Source organism: Acromyrmex echinatior, chromosome 10, assembly GCF_024713525.1.
Source record: "Acromyrmex echinatior isolate Ae372 chromosome 10, ASM2471352v2, whole genome shotgun sequence".
In the NCBI taxonomy this organism is placed as follows: Eukaryota; Metazoa; Arthropoda; class Insecta; order Hymenoptera; family Formicidae; genus Acromyrmex; species Acromyrmex echinatior.
Window position 1 is genome coordinate 7,629,167 of NC_141861.1, and position 26,488 is coordinate 7,655,654.

At 38.4% G+C, this 26,488-nt stretch overlaps 2 protein-coding genes and 1 long non-coding RNA gene across 13 annotated transcripts in view; 1 reads left to right on the top strand and 2 right to left on the bottom strand.

The window, feature by feature from the left end:
• The window catches only part of LOC147908253 (uncharacterized), a 40,647-nt gene extending 15,503 nt beyond the window's left edge, over positions 1–25,144 (bottom strand). The window contains exon 1 of the long non-coding RNA XR_015546480.1: positions 826–25,144. This is a non-coding gene — a long non-coding RNA (uncharacterized LOC147908253). The remainder of the gene's footprint in view (positions 1–825) is intronic.
• Positions 1–26,488, top strand: part of Lar (tyrosine-protein phosphatase Lar) — a 468,166-nt gene that overhangs the window by 248,807 nt on the left and 192,871 nt on the right. The window lies entirely within an intron of this gene.
• LOC147908252 (uncharacterized) overlaps positions 1–26,488 on the bottom strand; it is a 326,417-nt gene that overhangs the window by 118,692 nt on the left and 181,237 nt on the right. The gene's annotated exons all lie outside the window — the stretch shown is intronic.

Sequence of the window (26,488 nt, forward strand, 5' to 3'; positions counted from 1 at the left end):
TGACGATTTATGGTCGACATGGCGAGAGTTTAAAGAATGAGCGTACGATTCGATGGCTTTGTATGATGATTAAAAAGAGTTGTTTACTGATGCAAACGTGTATAACCGTTTGCCAGATAAAGGAAAAGAGAAAGAGATAACACGTGAATTTAATCAATGCGCATCGGTGACTCGCGGTTATACTACGTGTGATGTTTCAAAGTGATCGGCCTGGCGTATTTGCCGACTCGGAATGATGCTGCCGCTAATCGTTACACCGCTTGGTGTAATAATTGCTGCCGTAATCGGTGGGAGTATACCGCTGTGACGTGCGATATATACCTGTCAAATAAATGGCTAGTCCGAGCGTAATTCGAAATGGGTTTTGGTAATGTTTAAGAACTTATTGGCCGGCTTTATCGTATATTTAGGAAATAACGCGAGCTCGGCACGATTTTAAAATCTCATAAAATATGGAAAAGGCTATTTCGAATTCGCTTGATTTGATGCCTCGGCGTGCAAATCCAACAATCCGTTTTCATTCGGCCGTCGCTGGTTTTTCCTGCATTTCGGCGTACATCCGATATCGTACGGTACAGTTCACGGTGCCGCGATATAAAATAGTACGCAATGAACTATGATATATCCGTATATAGCATGAAGATACCCTGGCTTTAAAATTATATCGTGGCTTTTTGAGAGCAGCTTTTCTCCATAAGATGTCGATTGCTACGATGGCAAACAACGTCCGCGACGCACGAATATCTACACGAACGAGACGTGAGAACAAGAGGGGTCGTGAAAAAGTGATTGGCGTATTGTCGCGAAACTTTTAATATCCTTCACCTTGTTTCCGATACACCGCGCCGCGTCGTCGTCCGCTGAGGGTGACTGACTCTTATATCATCCCACGTTTGGCATCACGTCTCTGTCCTTCGACGCGCATACTTCCTTGCCGTCCTAGTGACGCGTCCCATATTTTTCCGATTCCCGCTGCGCTACCCTAGGGACATGGGTATCTCTTGCAGTCGTGTTCACCCATCCTTCCATATAGCACGTCGAGTAAACTCACTATGATGAAAAGTGCATTCCGATATTTATACATCGGGATTTATGTGACGGGATTATGTGTATGTTGCACGGATCGCGTCTCGTAGCATCTCGTCGTGAAGTAGCATCGTAAACAGGAGTGACACTTTCGTACGAAACGTCTGTCTGTAATGACCAAAAGCTTTAATCAGCAACTGATGCTAGAGAATCACGTTTATGCAATTAGAGTGACTAACAATAGATCCAGCCATATTATCGCGAGTATGATTAATTAAATAGCGAACAGTGTAAACTGTCACGTCCTCCTACGTCCAATGACTGTCGCGCTGTCCGATAATTCTCTCTACGAAGCTGTATGAATAATTATGTTAGAAAATCCATTTTTAAATAGACGTTATAGCGCTGCGTAACGTTTCCCGATTATCTACAGGGTGACAAAAATGGTATAGTTTTATATTAAATCATGAATAACGTATATTTGCAATAAAATAAATTGTGGAATATTATATAAGTTATATCTCATTACAGAAAAATGTCAAAAATAATAAAAATTACCAGCTTAACTTTGATACAAGCTTTAAAGTGCTTTGGCGTATCTTTTCACGAATAAATTATCTCAGACAACCAATAGAATTTTGCAGTTTATCAACTTATGAAAATCTTTTAATATAATCTTTTTTGGTACTTAACCCTTCGCCGGCAATATGGAATTTTAATTTTTTCGTTATCAATAGGAGTCTCCGAGAAATAAAGTAAATTTTTTTTATTGTTCCGGATTATGTAAAAATCTGAAAAAATTCCGATATACATCAAAGTTTTAACGAGTTTTTGTCATAGAAGTTGGATTATATTTTATAGATTTAAATTATTTATTATTTATAGATTTATAAATTTATCTATTACCAGAATTCACAATCAAAATATAAATAATGTTTTTAAAGGCTTCATGTTATCGGTGAAGGGTTAATAAGATGTAACAAAATTCCAGAGTTGTTTTTTTTTTGTATACGTTGCTATCCAACTAGCAAATTGAGGTTATTTGTATTCATTTGACATCAAAGTAATATCTTTATTATTATTTTGATGTCAAAATAATGTTAGTTTATCTGAATAAGTTGATAAAAATTTTGTAGCTAAACTTTTTTGTCTTCTTATATATCTGTATAGTTTACTCTTTATATTAAATTATCATCGTTGTATATTCTAATTGAATATACATGTAGAAAATTTCGCGAATGTATATGATCGATTTTTCTGCGATAATTTAGGAACTCTTAATCTTTTTTTTTCTCAGAAAGAAATTATTATTTATATCGCTGTATTAGCTTAAAATATTCGAAGCTAAGTGAAATATCAATTACATAATGAAGGTCGTACCAATAATGAAATATTAAGTGACTTCGAAGCACCTTCCCCACGCCTTCTCTACTCTCTACTCTTCCACTAGCAAAGATTCGAGACACCTGCCTTATAAATAGCAGCATTATGCCCCGTCCACAGCATTCTCACTACCGCTATTGATAGTCGTCAAGGGGGAAGAATGGTGAGTTGTGCTTCAGCTTTCAATATTTCAAACACTTATCGTTTGCGGTTGTGTGCGGCTCGAGGGGTTGATGGAGAATAGGGAAGGGTAGGGAACGACTAGTGGGTCCTGTCTTCCTGGTTGGTTCGCGGATTCGAGCTTGGCGGCTGTGCCACCTTCCTACCTTCATCCGGTATAATAGTCGCATTTATATCATCTCTGCTCGACGGTTTTGACTTTATAATTTAATGCGGAAGCCCTCGACCCACCCTCGTGGCCATTCACCGCCATCGTCCAGACTGGAAAGGGTTGCGCGCTAGTATCAAGTATCTTCCCGAGCTACTAGTGCGGTGAATTATATGAAACGTATCTGATTTTCTGCCACGGTGCCGGACTCTACACCAACGGAATGATACACTTCCTTCGACCGATAGTTCACCGATTTTGCCATACCATCCTCGGAATATATCATTCGTATCCGTGGGAGGTGGATGAGATCGGAATAAGTTTCAACCTCTTCGTATACGTCGACCGGAATTGATTTCGAATATGTTGGATAGTATGGGCGGCTCTCCGACGTGATAGAGTTAACCAAGCAAGTATCTCTCGCAACGTATTTCGTTATTACTCTCGCACGCGTTTAGAAAATTGCTAAAGGAAATAGGAAAAGGCGTATAAACGATAGTTTCGATACCGAAACACGAAACTGTTAACCATAAAAAGTATCAGGAAACATGATTGGAGCTTACAAGAGGAGCTTTCATGGCATGCGATTTAAAGGTCTTTTCTCTCTTTTATGAGCACGAAACGGTTGAACGATGCAGTTAGCTGTCTAATGTGTATTTCTTTCAATGTAGTTTAATTTTATTCTTGGTTTAACTAACTTGGTTTAACTCTTTATCTTTTTCTGGAATTAGAAAAAAAAATGAGGAGCAAATTGAACTAAGATTTTAAGTTAATTTACATTTATAGAAACGACATCCGTGAGAAAGAATGTCATTGTTAAATTTATAATGTCAAATTATACACAATTTGAGTTATTTTTAATCATTTCTATAGATCTTCCGTCACTTCCTCTATTCAATATATCATTAATTTGATTAAAACAATAGAGTTAAACAATTTAACTCAAAAAAATTATTAAATTTGACATAAATTTAGTTTATTATTTATTAAATGCATACATTTATAAAGACAATGGTTTTGAAACAACCACAAAAATAGATTGGTTTATATTTTGACACACATGGAAATAAAAAATAATAAAATGTTATTTAACTGAATGGATTGGGTTACCATTGCTCCACATAGTGATGTTTTTTAACTATTATTTTAAAAATTTGAACGGCAAAATTCTTTTAATATATTTATTTTTAATATATGTTAATACTCAAAACATTTATGAAACGTGACCATCAATAAATTTATAAGTTAGCGCATAAATTTTTGTTTTTAATCTGTGAGAAAATAAATATAAAATCATGAAATAAATGGATAATTTTGTACATACTGTAAATTTTGTTTCAGAAATTCTTTCTAGTATGTTTTTTGTCTCGTATCGTTTTTAATGTGTTATCGACTTTAAAGTCGTAAATACAAGTATCTTTTGTGGCGAAATGACTCTTCTCAGTTTACTTTACATCGTTTTGCGAGAAATGATACTTGGTTATTAGTTCATAGATCATATGTCGAAGATGACTCGAGTAAAAGCCCCAATACAAAGGGAGCTCTCATGGTTACGCATCGTGGATCTTCTGTTACGAGCCGACCATGCAGAGAGATACGGTGTATTAAATGGATAGATGCAATAGGCGAGCGTTATAGCGGTACGTTAGAATGGAATATTGCTACTATGACCTAACGCTAGTAGGATAGGTAGTCGAGTCAGGCGGCGCTTCTTCTCGGCACAATAGCCTCATGAAGCATGGATAGAGTCGGAAAAATATGTTGGCATCGATCCGGTAAGGTGTACACTCCCGTCAGTGCCTTAAATCTTGCCGTGTACGAGAAAATATATCTGCGAACTCAACTGATTGATTCCTTCGGAGGAGTCCATTCGCGAGTCTCTCTCTCTCTCTCCTCCACGGTGCTCGGTAAATACCCGTACGCTCGGCTTTCCATTTTATTATGCATCGCGAAACTCACGCCATGTGTCAAGCTTCCGTTGTATAAATGCGTACATATCCTGTAGAATGTACATAGTAAACGCGCGATATTGTACATCCACAAGAATTCTATTCGCGCGGTCGCGGCGGCGTTCCGGCGCGTATATCTTTTTTGATTCTCTTTGCCTTCTTCCTTGACACTCGGAGGCAAGAAAATATCCTGTGGAATATCACGCGCGCTCGTGTAACAGGAGCCGTCTGGAGTGCTCGTCACGCGAACGCCACTCGCTCGTCTTACGTCAGTGCCAGTTTTCAAAAACGTCGATCGGGTATGTCGGAGATGCGACACCCCGGCGGGAGAACTGCCAGGAGGGAGACGGAGTTTATGACAACGAATTCCTTGGTGACTCGATCACTCGGCGATGGAACTCAATCGGGATTTGTCGGCGAGCGAGAGCGACTTTTCTCGAAACTATGTGCATGTCCCTTTCGCATCTTCTTGCGTGACGCAAAATTTGTTGAGAGCAATTGCATTTTGCGCGAAATGTATTAATATATAAAATTGAATTCAAACTGTTTGGAAAATAAATATTAATATTTTAGATGAACAGAAAGATATTAATTATGTGGTGTACTCGTTTACTACTACTTGAATATTTAATAAAATTTTGTTTAATTATTAAATATAAAAAACATTTAATAATTTAATTAACAATTTAATTAAAGCTTACATGTAATGTTTTAATAAAATTTATTTTACATTATACAATTAATTTTTCATAAAATTATATTTTTAAAGATTGAAAATACAATATTAAATACATGAGAAAATAATTTTGTACATGGGTAAAGTAAACATGACATACGTATGTATATTTAGAATGATTGATGCAAAAAGCGCTTATCTATGATTTTGTAACATAATGAATATTATATTTTAGAGTTACAGGTAGAGCATTTCACACAATTTCCGGTAAATCTGATTGTATGTGAAATGCATTTTTTTTAAGGATTTATATACGCGTGTTTATCGTCCAAAAGTGAATGCGAAAATGAATACCCCAGATTTAAATCTTGGAGATAGAGATGGCGTGTGATCCTAATAAACGTCCAGCGGAGGCTAAGCGTCGCCTATTATACAGTAGGTCACCAGGGAACCACAAATGTGTCACATCGCTTGTCTCTCGACGTCGGTCGCGATGTACCGCTGAACCGGTAACTCTCTCGGTCGCATACAAGTTCAATCCTCTTTGTGTCCCTCTCCGCTTATCGCGTACTCGACATAACACTTTCTACAAGCGACGGACGAACATCCGCATTGTATTGAACATGCGCACGCGGTTTAATAGCTATGCTCCGCGTTTGAATAGTTAATAGCCGCTAATATGCGGAATTAACTGGCTCTTCATGCCAACGTTCGCCCGTTTACTATCTCATCAAAGACTCGTTCTGCGAGAGATGTCCTACATTGTATTTTAAATCGCCATTTAAATCGCTCTATCGATTAGAAATAGGTATTAATTAATTAACAATATTTGTTTTTGTACGTTCGATTAACAATAAATTAATCACGTCGTATATTATGAATCAATAATAAATAAAATTATAAATTTATTAGTGTATTATAAATTTCGTCGTCCAATAATTTAAAAGCCAACCTACATGCTAATTCAAAAAATGTATAAAGGAACATAATGAAACACATGTTACTGTCCCTACGGAATAAGTAATGTACATTGCTAATTTATCATGTTGTATGGAAGATATCTGTAGGTATACCTTCCATATATTTATACGAATTCACAACATTCGACTTGCGCACGCGATGCGGCAATAGTAGAATAACGATGGTGAGTAATCCTTCGACCAATCTTCATACCTGTTGTACCAATGTAGGAGTACACGTATACTCATAGTATGTGGCATACACACGTACACACACATACGCGTAAATACACATGCGTGTATCGGTGCGTAAGATACCTCTGTTGGCCTGGCATTCGCCGCGTCCCAGTAGCCACATCACAGTGCATTACCTAGCACGATGGGGATACGGAAGGTAGTTTGGTTAGCGTCCGTGCAACGCGGCTCGTTCTACTAGTTACGTCGGCCGGTGTAATACCGCTTTGTACTACTCCACGACGATGCGCTGCCTCGGCCGAGCTTTGCCGCCGGCGGTCGACGGTTCTGCACCGCTGCAAGCTCGGCTCTTTGCACGTGTACCTATATCGGCAACGAATGCAACAAACAGCCAGTTCAATCTCGTTCTATTAAACCTGTTCGCACTTCGTGCTAACAGTGAACGAGCTCATCAGAGGTTCTCTTTTCTAAGTATAAGAAGCGAAAAAACTTCGCACACTTCTTCCCACTGTGTCTCTCCCTCTCTATCTCTTTCTCTCTTTCTCACTAAATGGAAGAAGTGATAATGAACTAACAACGATATTGTAAACATAAATGAGAATGTTGCGTATAACTATTAAATTCAATTACTTTGTCACTCCACTACATCGATATACTTACAATTAGTGTCGATCGAATTCTCGAAATGGCTTGTTAATTTTATCTGTGAATAATAAAATGTTTTGTTGAGTTTTATCATCGTAGAAAAAGTACATGAATTATTAATTTGCAAACGAATACACTAAGTTTCTGTCATCGTAAATATAAATATTATATTACCAATAAAAAAAAGACATCAGAAATATAGAAAATTCGATTTCACTTTATTTTAAAAGTTACATAATTTGAAAATTAAGTTTTCCAAAAAAGAAAAAACTATTTTTCAACGTGACAAAAAATTATTGATTAAATAAATAATATCGGTAAGAAAGATATTTTTAACGATTTTTAATGATACTTATATCAAATATCATTTTTGTCATTTTCGTTTCACAACTCTTAAAAACTATCCTTTTTTAAATTATAAAAATTTTGACGATTTTTTGTGAAGTTAAGTTAGTTTACTTTTAATGATTGATAGGATAATGTTTATAAATAATTCACTTATGATTAAAAAATTTACGTTTTTTTATTTATATCATTTTTAATTTAAAGAAACGATGTATGTACTTTTTTCTATCCTGACATACATCTATTTAAATTTTTTGTCAGCATTTTACAATTTACACGAGACTTTAAACTCATTAATTTTTGCATTTATTTCTTTCTTTTTTTGTGAGCTTCCTTTTTTAGTTATTTGCTCTGATTTTATCTGTGAAATATCGTGATATAATTCTTGATCGCTAAAGTCGATGTACTGACATTAAATATAGTTTAAGGGCTGGCACAGAATCCCAGAAAACATTCATATCACTTAACGCTTGAGCCTCCTGTATCCCTTCCGCTCCTTCTCGGAGCCCTCCATCGCCTCTCTAGAGTCTCTCTCGAGAGAAATCTCGACTGTCCACTCGAATGGCTGAAGAATTAATTCACATTTATATCTGTAAAATCGATTGGCAGACTAGACCATAAAATTGGCACATCGATATTACTAAAAATATCGATTTCAGGATTTTTAATGATGAGACTTTTTCGAGAGTACAAAATACTAAAAGTTACAAAGATTTTAATAATGTTAAAGAACATTTTAAACTGAATACGGGGGAATAAGTAGTGGTGCCAATTTACATTCCGTAAAATTGCAAAAGTCTACTTTGTTGCTCTCTTCTATGCAGAACTGTATACCTTTATCTCCAAGTTTTAAAGTCTTGTAGAAAAAGTTTTCAAATAATGTCATGAAATCACGTGACAGCAATCAAAGTACAGCAGGATTAAAGAGTAATTTGGTTGGCTTTGACTGCCACGAATAAAATGTAACATTGAACGATAGCTGCTGGTGAAACAGAAAGATCGACAGTGGCCTTGCTAAAAATTTAAATAAACGAGAGTTTTGCACAATTTTACTCCTGTCCTCTCCATTCCTCTCTCTCTCTCTCTCTCTCTCTCTCTCTCTCTCTCTCTCTCTCTCTCTCTCTCTCTCTCTCTCTCTCTCTCTCTCTCTCTCTCTCTCTCTCTCTCTCTCTCTCTCTCTCCCCTTCTCTCGTAAAATATATTATATGATCTTAACATCAACGAGCAACTGGTCATCCACTTTGCTCTCTTCCTTTTCCTCTTGTCTCCCTCCCCCCCCCCCTTTCTCTCTCTCTCCTCCTTTCTCTCATAACTATCTCGAGGGCGAGTTTGGCTCGCGGCCAGCATAGCTGCACCTCCAGGGACTGTTCTAGATCTTGGCGGCCTTAGGGGATGGTGGAGAGAACTGTAACACCGACTCCAGTATTTACGGTCATTTTTACGGCCAACTCTGCCCCGCCATATAATTGCCGCGGTCTACCGGTGTTTTAAGAGCTCTATGCTCTCGGACAGAGCATGGTGGGTTACAGGAGGTTGCGCGCCAGCGGTAGATGGGATAGCCTGGCCGATGCCGAGACCCTTCTAACCTTCGTGACTATATACTACAGCCAGGAAAGTGGGAGCTCACGTGTACGTGACGGCGATACCTGAATGCTTCCCAGGCCGAAGACGCGGAAACTAACCAGGTCGCACATGGCGATTTCGCAGCGACGATCGTAAAACAAAGGTTTGGTGAAATGCCTACTGTTTCTGCCACGGCGTATAACTATCGCGAGGAGAGGTATAAAATGGTGGCTTGAAAAACCTTCAGCTATCTCCATTGCTTCTATTTTGCTCACATGCGACATTGGTGTTTCGCCGAAACATTTCGTCGCATTTTGCAAGAAAGCAGCTTTAACACTAGCTACTCTGATAAAAATTTCCGGTTGAAAATGAACGAAGATGTTGATCATATAAATCAGTATTCTGGTTATCTAGTAGAATTGTGATAAATTCAACCATAAAATTCTTCTATTTTCAATCACAATTCCAATTAATGCAACCAGATACTGTTTTTCACATCGTCATTAATCTTTTTTTTTTTATATTTTATTTACCGTTCCCTTTTAAGCGATTTTAAGCTTAAACATGATTTTATTCCGACTAAATATAGTTGAGAATAAGTTTTGCGATCGCTCGAAATAATAATCGATCGAATAATAATCTCTAATCCAAATCAAACGTATAATACTTTCCTGCATTAAAGCTACTTTATGTAAACTCATAATCTGCAAAATGAAGCATTTTCTTGGCAGCAAGTCTGCCTACTAAATAGAGATGCTTCAAGATCTCTCTCTTACTCGATCGAGCGAAATACCTGTAAAAACTCATCGAAAAGGAGAAGAGAAGGTAGAGAATTAGGGCAATAACAGCAACGAAAGTAGGGATTCTGTGGCAAAGTTTGTCGCTCGTCAAACGAGGTTTTACGATATTATATCTTTTGTGGGGATTCTTCCCCTAGCTTCCGTTTTCTCGGATCCACCGAGTTTTCCGCCAACAGGAAGACATCGTCGCGTATCCAAATTGAATTCTGCGGTATTAAGTTACACTTTCCTGTAAATTAACTGTAATACGCTCGTAATTGTTCGCTTGCAAGATTTCTATTGCGTCGTTGTTAAACGGCTTCACGATATTCTGTCTCTATTATTGTACTTTTGTTTATTGCGTTCCTCGATGACAGAACGGATCACGTGATGCAAGTAATTTGTCATCGTTCTTTCTCATTTTTTATTTCTCCGACTAATTTGTCCCGGGATAGAGTCCTGTTTTCTAACCAATTTCATTAAGCACCATCGAGGAGGCATCTCTATTATATAATGTGACTTCATTGGCAAGGGTAGCAATCTTACTAATGGGTACACCCAAGCCCGCACACACACACAGACCACGTACCGGTCTGTACGTGCACTGAGTTGCGAGAATAACCCCTCTGCAAACCGAGGGGTTCCCTCTGCAAGGGGGAAAACGAACGAACGAGTATGGGATTGTCGCTCGACGTATATCCGACCAACTATACTCTACTCGCGCGGAGTAATCCCTCACAAAGGAAACTGTCAAAATAGCCCGTCCGACTGGACGAATTGGCCGATCCCCAGTGACGTGTACTTTGTAGATTTTGACCTACCTATACGCTTATCGTCGTCGCACAGAAATTCCCGATATACCGCGCTCACGCTTGATTAATAGTACATCAATTTACATCGCTAAATTACACCTTTCTCCTCTTCGCGGGCGCGATCGAGACTTCTGCCGAGTTCACACGCGGTTATCGAGCGTGGCGCCGTGTAAATTAAATTTCTAGGAGCTAGGAAATCAAATTTAACGCGAGACTTTGCTGCAAATTTAATTCTCTGTAAATTCGGCGGAAGAAACGTGTTTGCCGAGTTCTCATTTTCAGACAATTCTCCGTAGACTCTGTCGAGAGATCGATACGCCGATTATTTTTTCACGCGGCACCAATTTTAACGCGTCGTCCTACATTTTTATTTTTTTGGATATTTTTTGTTGTTTTTTTTTTGTTCATAGCGGCATGCTGCAACGAGCAAAGCCACCGGGGAATAATATTTTCCCGTCCAATTACGACGTTATTACGAGGCGTGGAACAGCGCACGCGCTCTCGCACGGGCATTGGTAACATTAATAACGAATTTAATAGTTTTCGGGATGACGGCTGGAACGCGGAATTGGTATATATGTGCGTGGGGGCGGAGAGAGGTAATGGGAGGTGAAAGATGGAGAAGGTGCGAGACCGTTCGGTGCCGGCAACCCTTGAAACAATCGTCGTATTGTAAGCGTCGCAATCCGGAGTTTCGCAGGACAATGGCGGCACCCTAGCACATATCTCGACTTGCTAGACTCCTCCTGCTACTCCTGTTTCCCTTGCTCTTTCTCTCTCTCTCTCTCTCTCTCTCCCTCCCTCCCTCCCTCCCCCTCCCTCCCCTTCCCTTCCCTTGTCCTTCCTACACCTTCCGCATCTCGCACCAGTATATCTCGCTGCCAGCCGGATGAACAATGAGAAGCAAAGAGAACGTCGTACTCTACTCTTTGGCTAGATTCTCTCTTGTTGTTGCATAATTTGGAGTTTTCAATACTTAAGTCCTCCCCGTAAATGGCGCAAATTTTGCCAAGCTTATACAATCATAGCCTAGCTATGAAGTGTCTTCACGATGTTTCTTACATCATTCACCGTACGAGCATAAATATCGTGATAAAACTTTAAAGAATTTTACATCAGAAGATGCGATCTTTTTTTTATGTAGATACTTAATTCATTTATGTAAAATTTATGAAACTTTCTTTCTAAATCTCTGAATTATAAAATATAAATTTATCATAAAGTGTGTATAATTATAATTTGAAATTAAATTAAAGATTTGGTTTGAACCATTTTATTAAATGCTTTAAAAAAACTTATTGATTATTTTAATGTTAATGTTGATTAATATAGTTATGAACTTAATATATTATTTATGAACTTAAATATAAGTTAAATAGAAATTTGAAGAAGTACAATGTTGATTAATACAATTTATATATTAGGTGTTGGAATTAATTCGTAGCGTTTTTAATGAAAGAATGTTATTTATTTCACATGAGCATTAAAAAATACATTAATGAAAGTACTTTTAAAACTTATAAATACTTTGTAAAACGCTACGAATTAATTCCAACACCTAATAATTCAGATGAAAATATTAATTGAATAGCGTGAATATTATATAATGGTTAACATAATTTTCTTAGATGAAGTAGCATTTTAATAGAAACATGACCTAAAATCACATTGACATTTTAATATAATCAGTGAGATTAATCCCCAGACTTTTGTATTTTTGAACTTATTTAATTTGATAAAAAATCGATAGCTGCCAACAATATTCTGCCTCTACTCACATCTTTTTTTTTAATTATAAATTGAAAAGAGAAGAAGAAAATAGAATTAATAGGTAAAAAATATCTGCTTTATAGTATTTAATATTTAATTTGTTTATCTTACATTGATTATAACTAAAGAGCAGAAAGTTTGATATAGCATATAAACAATGAATTACTGCATCTTACCCTCGCGAATGCATTTTTAAAGAAAATTTGAAAACGATTGTTTTTTTCCGATTGTTTGTTTACTTTAGTATTTTTCTCATTGTTCATCAGTTATACACACAAGAATAAAACAATAATTTTTTATTGCACTACTGATTTCTCTAATATATGTACATTTAATACTAGGTTTTTCATTATTCAGATCATTAATCATTCGCGGTTATCTGATATCGAATCTTCGTAATATCTTCTCGATATCTAATAATTATTGTAAAATCAATGACGTACGTATTTCTCTATAGACGGCGAATATAGAGAAAGATAAAGAGACCGAAAGCGAAAGACGAAAGTTTTTATGGCAATGGAGTTTTAAACAGAAATCGCGTACATCGAACGGACAATATGAGAGTTGGGTACGTTTACGATGAGCTCAATTGCTGGCGATATCCAATATCGGAAGCACCGAGATGATTTTTCAAAAACTTTTCAACGAAATAGTGTTTCGGGAGAAGTTTCGGACCGTTGGGTGGAATGAAGGTTGACAGGCGACACGAAAGGTTTGGACGGTTCGACGCCGAGATAGGCGAAGAGAATAACGGCAATACAGCCGGGCATAAATCGATGGTCGTCGATTCGATTAGATGAACATAATTTACAGACAGGTTGCGAAAGAGTGTGCAGCCGATTCGGCTCGATGCCTCCACAGGGCTGGTGGCTTCTTTTTTTTTTTCAGTATCAGCCGCGTTCCGAGAAAACAATTGCCCATTGGGCATAAATCTGGGCCGCCCTAGACTGATATATCTATATATACACACACACATCTACACACACACACACACACACACACACACACACACACACACACACACACACGTGATACGATTCTTAAATTCTGGAGCGCCGAGAAGAGGACCCTTTATTTTGTCGACTTCGCCACGACTTCTACTTGGTATTTTCTTCTATTTCTCTCTGCTGCCACCGCGTCTCGGTCTCTAATTTCTTAGTTCACCCCCGAGGGTCACCTATCGTTCGTGAGACGCGTCGAGACTGTCTTCACCCGGGATCCATTTAATTGGCCAAGGACGACAGGACGACTTTCTTAAATTCAGAAACGTCGACGAGGGTGCGTGTGTCTAACCGGCGAGGAATGAGATTCCTTGAAATATTCGAACTACCCACCGTTAGGTGCGATAAAAGTCGGACACGGAGACCAATCTCTCTTTCTCTTTTGCGTGAAAATCCAAGCGGAAAGTTTGGCGCGACTTCGACGTCAGCGTCGCTCGACACACAATAGCTTGTTACGGGACAATGGTCGGAGTGGGGTAAATTCGGCCGAATTTAATTATGAGACGCCTTGGGGAGGCGGCGAGCGATGCAGCCACGGAGGTACTCGCCGAAGTCACTATCCTGCGTCCGGGGCGAACGGAGGTAACAGGAAGGGAGAGGGTTTGCTCACACCCTCGGGAGAAATTGAATGCGGAGCTAATTTTACTCGCGATACAGCCACTGATTCCCCTCCCCTCTCTCTCCCCTCGATCTCCTCTCTCTCCCCCCCCCCCCTTTCCCTTTCATTCTTTTTCGCACTCGGCTTTTCCACCGTTCGTTTCGTACGGACAAACGAACGCCCTTTTTCCTGTCGTTTTCGCTAATCGTGGAATCGGAAGCCCTAGAAGCAGTTATTCCATTTCTCCTATGTTTGTCTTTTTTCTCCCTTCCTTTCCTTCCCTTTATTTCCACCCGCCTTTGCCTTTTTCTCCCCGACGATGCGTCTCCGTCGTATTCTTTTTCTTTTATTGGCACCGCTTTCATAAATATTCAATGGCCGGCAACATCCCCCGCGACTGCAAAACTTCCGGACGATTTCGCTTGTGCCAAGGACTTTGCGCCTTTGAGCTGGGTAAAGTCGATGTTTCATTAGCTCGCTCACTGGGGTATTCGTGAGCAGAAGACATTGCAATTTAATCTTTAGTAGTGCACTGCGGCAACGATTCTAAAAGAAAACGTGCATCGTCGCGGAAATCTCGAAGAGAAATGTTTGGATAATTTCAATGTGACAAAACGTCCGATCAATACACATACACGGAACACGCGGATTCGTATAATTGTATTATTCCGACAGATGCAATCTTTCGACGTTGCAAAGACGTTCACTCGAACGACAGATTTTTCGCGAACGATAAATTTTCCGTACTTGCTGATAACTACCGCGGTAAAGTGCCGTTGTCTTTTGCCCGTCCAGCTGTTAGTAAGAAATTATCAGGCTGTCCAGGTAGAGGAACAATGAGAAGAAAGGAACAACGACGCACGGGTGGCACTGAGAGCGCTAAGGAGCGAGAGCGAGGATGGCAAACTCGGCGAGTCGCTCTATTATAGTTGCCAAGTCTGCAGTAATCATGTTAGATATTTTAATAAGAGGGAACAGCAGGGAGAAACCGGATACCTCATCCCTTCGTCGCCGTTGCCACCGTCGCCACTACCACCGTCGTTCTCCTCGCTCTATCCTATTTCTGCTCACTCTCCTCGTTGAAACTCTCTGGGCGAACCTCGTATTCTCTCCGACGGTCCTCTTCCCTGACGTTTCTCCTTACCATTTACATTTATATCGCGACTCCACGGTGATCCTGTTACCGTGTCTATTCGCGCACCTTCGCGCAACGTTGAGAATCCTCCGTCCAGCAGAGTATAAATGGAAATTCAGATTTCTTCGAAGCCTCGTTTATCCTCACGAATCGACCGTGCAGATTTATCGGAAGAGAATTTATACGTCTCGATTCCCTCCCTCCCGTTCTTGCGGATTCTTTCGTCGGTAGAGAAGAGAAGGAGTGGAGCTCTTGGTAAATGAATCCGTCCAATTTCGACGCTCGGTGCGACGCTCGGTGCGACGCTCGGTTCGAAATAACGTTATAGTGAGAATTTCGAGAAAGTCGAAACTCGATTCACTGACGTTCCCTCGCGTTCGGATCGTCTTAATCGAGACAATCCTAGTGAACGATCGGAACACACGTCGCCTGTCTCAAGGATAATCACGTTATTTCGATCTAAGCCGCAATACCGCTCGCTCGCTACCTGTTCCGCGCAATTCCTCTTCGATCCGCCCGATCGACTGTTTTCCGTTAGTTCGATCCGTGTAGTTTCTCACCGCTGAAACTTACCGCTGCAGGTTCTTTTTTCTACGTCGGAAACAATTTCGCGCTGTCGAATCGGTCGATCGGATTTCCTGGACTTCCCCGCGCCGCTACTTCTAAAGATTTTCCCGCCGGCGTTACGTTCTTACGTCTCGTTGCTTTTACCGAGCATTTTATTCTGCGTACTTCCACGGCTCTAGTCTTTTCATCGTTCTTTTATACTCTTTTCACCGCGCGAGGGGTAGATCCGATGAGTCGAGCAGATCGCGAGACGATCCTCTAAACTGGGGCTGAACCATTCATCCTGCATCACGCAGGATTAGAGACGCGCGTAGAGAGTTTTCCATTTGTAAGAAAATACGTTTTCGGAATTTTCTTCTGGAACCGGCCACGTCGTTCTCAGGTTTCTCATTGTATGGAAAAACGAGGACTCTCGGAGCCGTTGGAAGCCCTCGTTCGTTGCTAACGCAAATTTATCATGCTGAGCTATGACGTCGATGTTGAGAATTCAAAATGAGTAACGTTAATACCGGGATGCTTTGCTGCCGCTCGTAAATTAAAGCGAACTACGGAAAGAGGATAGGCAGATTTTAATAATTCCGATATTCTCATGGACTAAAAGAGAGAAATCTTTTATTTTGCTTTTGTCTATTTTCTAGAGATACGTTTTCAACGTATTCTAAAAGTAAGTAGATTGACTTGACGATTGAGAAATTTTGTTTAGCTGAGAAAGCTTGCATAAACGTCAATCTTAATTATTTATTATTATTATAATTTTGTCTATTATGGTTTATATATGTTTATGAATAGGATCCTTCAAATCCAATATATTTGATGAGTACAATTCCGGCTATTTCTCAAATATCGTCTTATGAAGTTAGATTTATTATAATTTTGTCAGTTTTAATAATATTAAAGAGAAGTTATTTTTATATTATTTTTCTTAAATGACAGATTTATATAAAACATTTAATTTATTAAATTAATGCTTTTATTTGTTGTGATTTTTGTTAGAATTTTAGCTGAAATAAATCATAATTCTACATATATTTTGAGGAGAAATCTGCATTAGTTTCAACTTTTAATATTGAATATTTTAGAGGAGGATTTGTGTTAAGGAGAATTTTTATATGGTATAATTATTTATGGAATATGGTATAATTATTTTTTCACATTTTGCCGTTCTCCCTTTATTTTGCTTTTGTCTATTCTCTAGGTCGTTCAACGATATATTCTAAAAAAATAGTTTGACTCTACGGATAATTACATAGCTCGTCGTTTAAACGTCAATCTTTCGAATCGTAGAACGATGTCTCGATAAACACGGTCGAAGCTCGCCGTGAATCGACTTCGTTTCGGGATTATCCCACGCGTACCTATATCGTCAACCCATCCTGTGTGACGCACGCAATTTAAAGTCCAGGCGCAGAGTTACGATATAGCCCATAGGCAAGTCCGCCTGCAATCCGCGATACAAACAGGTCGCTGAACAAACACGATAACGAGATATACGATAACAGTGGGCGTCCGGAGTAATCATCGCTCGAAACACGTACGAACGCGAAGAGATATTAAATATGAATACTCCGTATACCGCGTAGAATCACGGGGCCGTCCCGACATTAATAGCCGGCTCGAGGCCGCATCCGAAACGCGGAAATGCGTAAAAAAATTATATTACGTTCGCCCGTGGTCGAATTTTTCTTCGCGTGCGGGACGGATTGCTTCTTGTCGTATCGAGTGACGACGCCTCGGCCCAATCGGGGACGAGACAATAATGGATCCGGTAATTTACAAGTTAATTAATGGCCCATAGTTGGTTACGTATCAGAAGTTTCGTCGATTACCAATCAAGTCTCTGACTAATGACGGAGCGAGATCTTCGCGGGTTCTTCTTTGTGGTGCTACGTGATTAATTGGAGCTAATGATACCGATGTCAGACACAGAAACGGTTTTTAAGCTGCGCGTATCTCCTCGTAACTGGCGCCCTACAGAACATACGGTAAATTCTCGTATCGCATTTAATCCTCGTGTAATAATTATTATGGAAAAAATAAAAAATTTGTACGTTATAAAATTTCCTATCCCAAATTAATCTTCGTATATGTTAAGTTATAAAATTTAATTTTGTTTTGTCTATATACGGGACATTTCAGGGGTGAAGTTTCAATCGCTCGAAAAATAATTGAAACTCAAAAATAAGAAAAAAATTGATATGAACATATGAAAATGGATTGTTTTCGAGCTATCGCTATTTTTATATTGAAATTTGTTTCGAATTTTTCTTTCTAAATCTGAATCAGTGGATAATCACTGATATCAGTGTCAAGTATGCCACTGATAAACAATAAATTAAATGTGAAAACCTTAACCTAGCTAATCTTTATTATGTGATCTAACTAACCTTGTTTTAGTGCTTAAATTCAATGAATATGGTATTGGAAATTGAAATTAACGTGCAAATATCAGTATTTTAGTTATATAGTGCTCAAACATTCTTCCTTTTTTTAGTTGAACTTCATTGATTATCAGTACCAAGTATGCCACTGAATAATTCGTGACTATCCACTAATTCAGATTTAGAGAGTTTGTTAAAAGAAAGACAGCATAGTTTTATTAGTGCATGTGTGTGTATGATAGAGAGAAAGAAAGAGTTTTATAATACAATTAAAGTCAAATAAAAGTTGCAGACTTTTAGCATCAGGATGTACTCCTGTCATATGAAGATATAGCCCATTTAATATCCTTTGGTATATAGAGATCAAGATACTCGTAGAAAACACGCATTTTTGGACCTATTTTCATTTACGTAAAAATGAATTTTTAATGCAAAAATAAATGGAAATAACAAGAACAATCTTCAATCGTGATTCTAACAAATTCAGGGCATGATTGAACATTGAACTACATTCAAAATTTTGGTGTCGGACATCTTGGATAATTAATACTAATAATGACACTGTAACTTTCAAGAATACTTTTAACTCGAAAAGTACTCCATAAAAATGAACTTTATTGTAGCGTTTTGAAAAGCTCTTGACATCATTTATTAGATTTTGGAATCAAAAATAGGATGTTCTCTTTTTAAAAATCGAACATGTGACCTTCATCTAACCTTGATGATGTCACCCAAGGTCAAACTAATAAGATTATTAAATAGATCTTTTTAAACCCTGCAACTTTTATTTGAAACATTTTTTTCGGATATTAAGGGGTTCTCACACATTTCGGATATCCCGTGTGCGTGTGCGTGTGTGCATGTATGACAAAACTGTATCAAAGAGTTAATCGACACTATGCTATCGACAGAGTGGTGCACAAACGTAACTTTGCAACTATGCACTGTGCCATTCACGAGAATCGCCTTTGACGCAAACGCAAATTGTCATAGTTGGCTTCGAATTTCGAAGATCCAGCTGCGATATGATCATTCCCCTCAAATGTAAGGACTTCGAAATTAACTAATTAATTCCACCGCTGCTACATCAAACAACATGAATCACCGACATTCCGTGAGAACATCACGAGACACTGTGCGTGCTGCGGCAAATTACTAATAAACTTCGTGCTGTTTTCCAAGAAATAATGTGTGAAATAACATGCCGCGCGATGTGCAGAATGAACCGAAGGTTAAGGCAATACTCATACATGAAAAACCTTATCGCTAGATGTTGCAACTTGCTACGCCATGATTAATAGCTTCCCTTCATCACGAAACTGTCAGTAAAGAGATCGATAAATATAGAGGTAAATACATTTGAAAAGAGATTCACAATATTAATTGACATCCATGTTAATTATAGTGATTGTTAATATTCTGTCGACTTGTCCATGCAATCCCGTGATAAAATCCGCATTCAATTTTACTCAATTAAATACATTATGATCATTAAGTAAATTCGTAACAATCGTAGCTAAGTAATTGGGTTAATGTTCTCGGCAAGTTTCCGAGAATCAAGTAATCAAGGAACCGTTCGAGCAGTGTTTAGTTTACCTTTATTCACGAGAAACAAAACTTTATCTCTAGATGTATACATTTGCACGTTACTGTCGTAAAGGGTACTCTCTTTTTCCCTCATTACGCCAACTTGCCGATGACACTCCCGCTAATTTCATTCTGCGACTCTGGCAATGTCTCGCACGTTTTGGTATTCCATATGGTTCCTTTAGACAGCGGAAAAGCTGAATCGACCTAGATCGATCAGTAATGTGCGAATAGATAGGGATAGAAGAGGCAGAACACGGAATGGCGAATTGTCCGAAAGATCGGTGGCTATCGAGGGGAGGAAAGACAACAGAATTGGGAGGGTAACTAATGGACGTTTTACGGCGTCAATTATACACCGTCATAAAATATGAATAATTGCACGAAATTATGGGCATGCAAAATTTGTGCGAGCCTGCCCTCTCTAGCCAACGTCGTAAAATATACGGCGATGAAGTAAAAGTGCGAAATGCTTAGTCAGCCTGTATTCGCTGGCGAAGCATCTGCGTGTGTCATATACCAAACGGATGTGGATGATCTTCTGAGCACGTAGAAAAAAATTGTTAGACGCACTTAAAAATGAAGTAGCACGTTAAACAATATTACATATAAAAACATGGAAAATGTAGATATTCATAATAAGAAAAGAAATAGAAAACATTTCTGAAAATCTGTAAGATAATAATTTAAATTATTTCTTGTATCGTAACATGTTGACTGAAAAATTAACTTAATTTTGGCTATAATTATTAATTAATAATAATTAAAATTAGGTTATTTATTATATAAAACAGAAATTATAATTACAACACATTTCTGTAATTGCGATTTGCATAGCTATTCTTGTGTAGGAAGAAATTATTCATATCATGAACAATGATCTAATCATTTCTCTATTAATAAACAATTTCGCTGCGTACAATTCATGATTTCATTCGCCGATTCATTACGTATATTCTTACAGCATAATACTCATAAAGCACTTGAATAAATTTGTATCAAAGCATGATACAAACAAATAAATAATACACATACAAATGAATAAATAAATGAATTAAACGAAATTTGTATCACATCGTGTGTGACTAGAACTCTCTCTCTCTCTGTGATTTCATTCATTTAATCGATGGAGACAAAACGCCATCCGGGAATGGTGGACGAAAATTATCCAAAGCAACGTCGAATCTCAAGCCGTACCTGTTAGGACGACACGTGGAATATTCCGGATTCCGTGAATACGTGATAGAGAATTTAGGCAACTGCCTTAGATACACCGGAATACCGGATGACACGCTGAGAGAAGGGAGACATATGGCAACGTGCTGCTAACGGCGGTTCCCTTAATCGGTCGCACTCGAGCGGAGTTTCCTTTGTAGAATAGCTTATCTTCGCGACGGTTCTAACCTCGATCACCCTCAGCACCGTGCCCTGTTTGCAAATTAATTCGTCCTACTCAAGTCGCGAAATGCCAAACTGCCGCGAGTCCTGAACTGCCGCGATTGTCGTTACAAGCTCGTGACTTGGTAGATACTTTCGAGTAAGAGGAGTACAAATTAATGCAAATGATTGATGAATGAAAACTAGTAAGATCTTTGAATAATTCGTGAAAATATATTAGGCATTAATAGTATTTAGTAAAAAAGAAGAAATTGTACTCGATAATAAATTTTGCCTTCTGTATTTACAAAGAGATTAAAATTAATAATAAATTTTATTTTAAATATAGAATAAAATAATTCCAAGTATTACAATTAAAATAAAGAAATTATTATTATACTGTTCTTATAAATACTATGTATGCTTTAATTTCTAAATAGAACATGAAAAGTTAATGACTGATGCTTTCTCCATTTTATATACAAAACAGTTACTGTTCTATCACATTCTGCAGTAGATAGTCATATAGGATTTTGATTCGTGCAACAATAGAATTTGAATATCTCAAATCGAAGATTTCGGAGGTACTATCAACTTGTACGTTGAATTTTATAATCGAATCTACGAACAATAGGGACAATATGTCGCCCGGCTGTCCCGTATAAGCTTCAGTTATGGCACTTAAACGCATTTGCCGATTTTAACAGCCGGATACCCCTGATTTCGCGCAATTCCCATTCACTGGGTGCACCCAGACGTTCCACGGTCTGCTGGTCACATGTGTGCAGTAGGAATACGTATTTCTTGGTCTTTTCTCTTTCCTCTCTAACTTTTCGTCGTTCTCGCACTCCGCTCTTACGCGCTCGAGAATCTCCATCGACTGGAATCGGATTTTAAAACTCTCTTGTACGACTCTCATTCGCGTTCTCCTTCTCATTGATTTGTCCTGGATACATGTGAGATCGATGTTGGATTCGTTTTATTTAAAGAAACATAAGAAATGGAAAATTAATTTTTTCTAAACGTTCAGAAAAAAAAAATAGGGAAAATTATTTTTAAAAATGTATAATGATTTAGATTGTTTTAAAATTTTGATTGAAAAATTAATTGAACGGCTTTAATTACTAATATGGTTAGCATCTTAAGAGATTTAAACGATTAAGTATATAGAAAATGCAAACTCAAGATGATAAGTTCAAATTTTCAAGATATACCATTAAAATAATAAAACGTTTGAAAACGTTTATCTTGAAAATGCTTCATTTCCATAATATTCAACTGTAATATATTAATATTAGACGTAATGTATAAATATTTAGACGCGGTTATTATCTTGAATTTTATATATAGCAGGAATTTCTCCAACCTCATATAGTGGCATTACACGTGTTTGTGCGCGATATCGTACGGCAGCAGCGCAGTTTTCAAAGCGTTGAGAAATGATATCGTGCTTGCAACGAATAATTTCGTCTATTACTTGGTATCTGATCCTGTTTTTCTCATATACTCGGGTATTTCCCACGTGAATAAGTGTCGGCTGGAAAGAAGACAAAGATGATTCGTTCCCGTGAACGAGATATTAATTCGAACGCGTAATTTCGCACGGAGAAGGTAGACGAGAAATCCGAAAAGAACAAGAAAAATGGTGAGAGGCAACGCGCGGTGTAAAATCTACATATAAAATCGGAAACGATGTTCCGCAGTCGGCGACAGGATGCGGAATCCCGCATATTCCGGCCGCACCAACGTGCAAAGTCCAAATGGCATTTTACTGGAGGTACACTGCCGTGTCTGAACTTGATTGCATTTTGCTTTACGACGACGGGCATACTCGCGATCTCCTTTCTTCCCGCTGTGTCAGTCTGATGTCATCACTCGCGATGCAACTTTACTGTCCTCGCTAACATTCTATCACAGATTCTATCCTTCCGTTACGCATCGTCGTGCAATAATATCGCGTGGTTATATGCCGTCATCGTAACAGGACGCAAAAGCCAATGCGCGGATTTGCAGATTATAGAGAAGCGGCAACAGCATCGCGCTCGTTTTACTCATCTACCGGCGCACATTAAGTTTAATTGCGAATTTAGTTAATGAGCGGCGACACTGGATGCGCTTAAGTAACTGGAGAAGCGCGTCCGACGTCGAAACACACCATCTTGCATCAGCATCGACTCTCTCGCGGTGGCGTAACATAATCCTCGGCTATATAGTTACATATTCTATATTTACTGCGATAAAGTGTCTTTAGTATTATTAATACCTGCCTGCGCACGAGAGTATTGGCGGGATAAGCTTCGGTACGTAATAAAGCGTGGGATCATGTGGAACTGCATTCCCCCATATCTCCGTTCACCGTCATATCCTTCATTCTGTTGCCTTTTTCTTCGCGTTAGCGTCGTTCTTCGCAGACTAAAGTCAGCCGTTACATAGAGGGAAACCGCCGTAAACCAATCTTACGATCGACCGTTAATCGTCCGGAGATCATCCTCTTAAATTTTTTTTTAACGTCATGTCCATCGAAGATATAGTAGCGCTCGTAATGCGGGCATAAAAGATAGACTAGAGTATTTTATGTCGGAATATATATATTTTAATATTTTAGAGTGTTAAATTACATGATGAAAGCAAAACATAAATTAAAGTGTTCATAAATTGAATTATATAAACACAAAAATGTAAATCTGATATTCGCTTCTATTTACTCTCTCTCTCTCTCTCTCTCTCTCTCTCTCTCTCTCTCTCTCTCTCTTTCTCTCTCTCTCTCTCTCTCTCTCTCTCTCTCTCTCTCTCAATATTTTTAATGATTTTTTTTTATTCATCACGAAATCTATTTTAATATCTTCAACAATTTTCAAAATCTTTGTTAATAAAAATAAAATCTTATTTAGTAAAAATAAACGTTTGCGCTATATTATTTATAATGTTTATTTTTAATATTTCTCTTCAGCCTTTGGATATTAATATTTCATCACTGGAAAAAGAGTCCGATTGCATTAATTGGAATTCATTAAAAATGGATAAATCAGAATTTTCTAGTTGAATCTATTATAATTGAAGTAACCAAAATTCTGATTGATCAATCAGTCTTCTGATTTATTCATTTTCAACCAGAAATATTTCTCAATAATCAATTTTCAATTAAAATCGATTCTATGAACTTTGAAAAGGAAATGTTTTTAACTTTAAAACATCGATACGTAAATTTTGCAAGTAAGCGAAGTCATTGAGTACCAAACAATATTTTGAATAATCATCAAAAGATCCTATCTGTCAGGTTAAAGCCGTTTTTCATTTTTTTTATTAAATTTTGGTTTGATTTAATTTGATGTTAAAAAATTACTTGATGGTAAAAATTATCATTAGGCTTTTCTTGTTTATTTAGTCACTAAACACAACACTGATAATTTTGTACTGAGTTATTATTAAAGTTACTCCTACAAAATTATTAATTTAATGATCAATCATAAAATAAAGTTAAATCTAAACCAAAACTTAATCAGAAGATGGAAAAACTGGAGTAGGACAAACAGAAAGTTTATAAAATTCAATTTATTATATACTTCACTTTAAATCTCCTGGCGATTAATATTATAAGAGAACGAGATATTTGATAAGAAGGCATTGGATTTAACATATTCCATATTACATTAAAAACTGAATTTGAGTGTGCTTATTAATTCTTTCTTCCCTTTTAAATTAATAAGGTTACTTGTGTTATTTATATTTAGGAAGGATTTTAACTTAGATATGTATTAATTGTAACACTATATCGCTCAATATCGATAGCGTTCTAAGTTTGAAACTGAAATTATATCAGTAAGAAAGTAACTATTAGGAATTTGACGAATCTTTGTTGCGGAAATTGCATACATGGATCATAAATAAATAAACTCTCGTTAATCCAGCTAAGCTGCCTAATTTCCAAGTTGGGATCGAAGGGTTTTGCGGAGATCGCACGCGCGTTTCCAAGCGGAGGCAGACGCGCTGCTTAACTTCGTACGTGCTTCTGTCATGCACCGAACTTCCATAGTTTGGCTTTCATGGGAAATATAACTTTGTAGCTTAAATAGGAACAAACCTCGCATATCCTAGGCGCGGTTTTGTTATCGCCCACGAATAAACTCACAGAATAAACTTCACCGAACTTGATAATCGTACAGAGAAGGGGAGGGAGAGAGAGAGAGAGAGAGAGAGAGAGAGAGAGAGAGAGAGAGAGAAAGAGAGAGAGAGCGCGAATTGGCCCAGCAGATTCTAATTACCAACTAGACGTGGCCCAACGCGATTCCTTGAGAAACTTCCCACAGTTATGGCTCATATATTCGGCGACCCGCTTTCATCCACGATAGCTCCGTCCTTCTTTGCGCACGAGCGGAGCTTTTTTTTATTTCCTTGGGACGTTCATTCGCGAACAAATGACTGGCCTACTTGCAACTCAGCCAAAACGAAATATTATTGAATACTCGTTAAACGATCATCAGCGTATATTCTTGCGCGGTTTGCTGAAACTTTCTTCGCCAAGTGATCACGTTTAGCGACTCTCTCTTTCTCTCTCAGCAATACTTTTTTTTATAACCTTTCGGGACTATTTTTGCTTTTGAGAGCACGAGTATATTTCTTCGCAGGTAACAAACAAACGCAAGCTCACGCGAGAAATGCGCAAGGGCACGCCTTCTCTCATCGGCGCGGCGTCTCCAGTCGCCTCCCCGCGGAAGCTTTTTATTTTACTTCCGGAACAGTGGAGCTTTGTGCCTCCTCTACGCGGCAGGGCACTACCGTCCCGGCGGCATTGCGAAGCTTTACGATCTTTTAATGGACGTCGGATTTAACAGCGCCGCGCAAAAGCTTCGCGGCAATAAGGCGGCAACCGTAATCGCCGTGAAGAATCTCGGTCGCTGTTTTGCACTCGCGGTTCGGCCCCTTTTCGTGCGCCCATTGTGATAGTACCCCAAGCAAACCTACCCACGCCCCGAGGAGCCTCGTTGGCTGGTTCGCCTCGCTTCGCCTCGTAACACATTCAGAAACGCGACGAGACCGGTAATCACCGTCTACCTCGATAAATCATGATTTTTTTTTTTCTTAACGATCGCCGTTCCTCGACTCTTTATATTCCGGACCGAGCTTTGTTTAAATTTAGTCCTTCGACTTCGCCGGGAGACACGGTATCCCACTGACGGAAGGAATCCCCCTCCTGCGATTCCGTTTGAAAAATTAGATGGAGCCGCTAGCCCGCATCTTTCCGAGACACTTATTACTTCGTCGCTATATATCGCGTATACAACGACTTCATCTCGTTAACTGATTTATAGTTATCGCCGCCGCGCGTCAAGTACGGGAAGAGTCGTGAAGATTAACATCTTTATTAACGGCGCACAACTCGTTTTCCGTTGCCCTCCCCGAAATCTCATTGGAGTG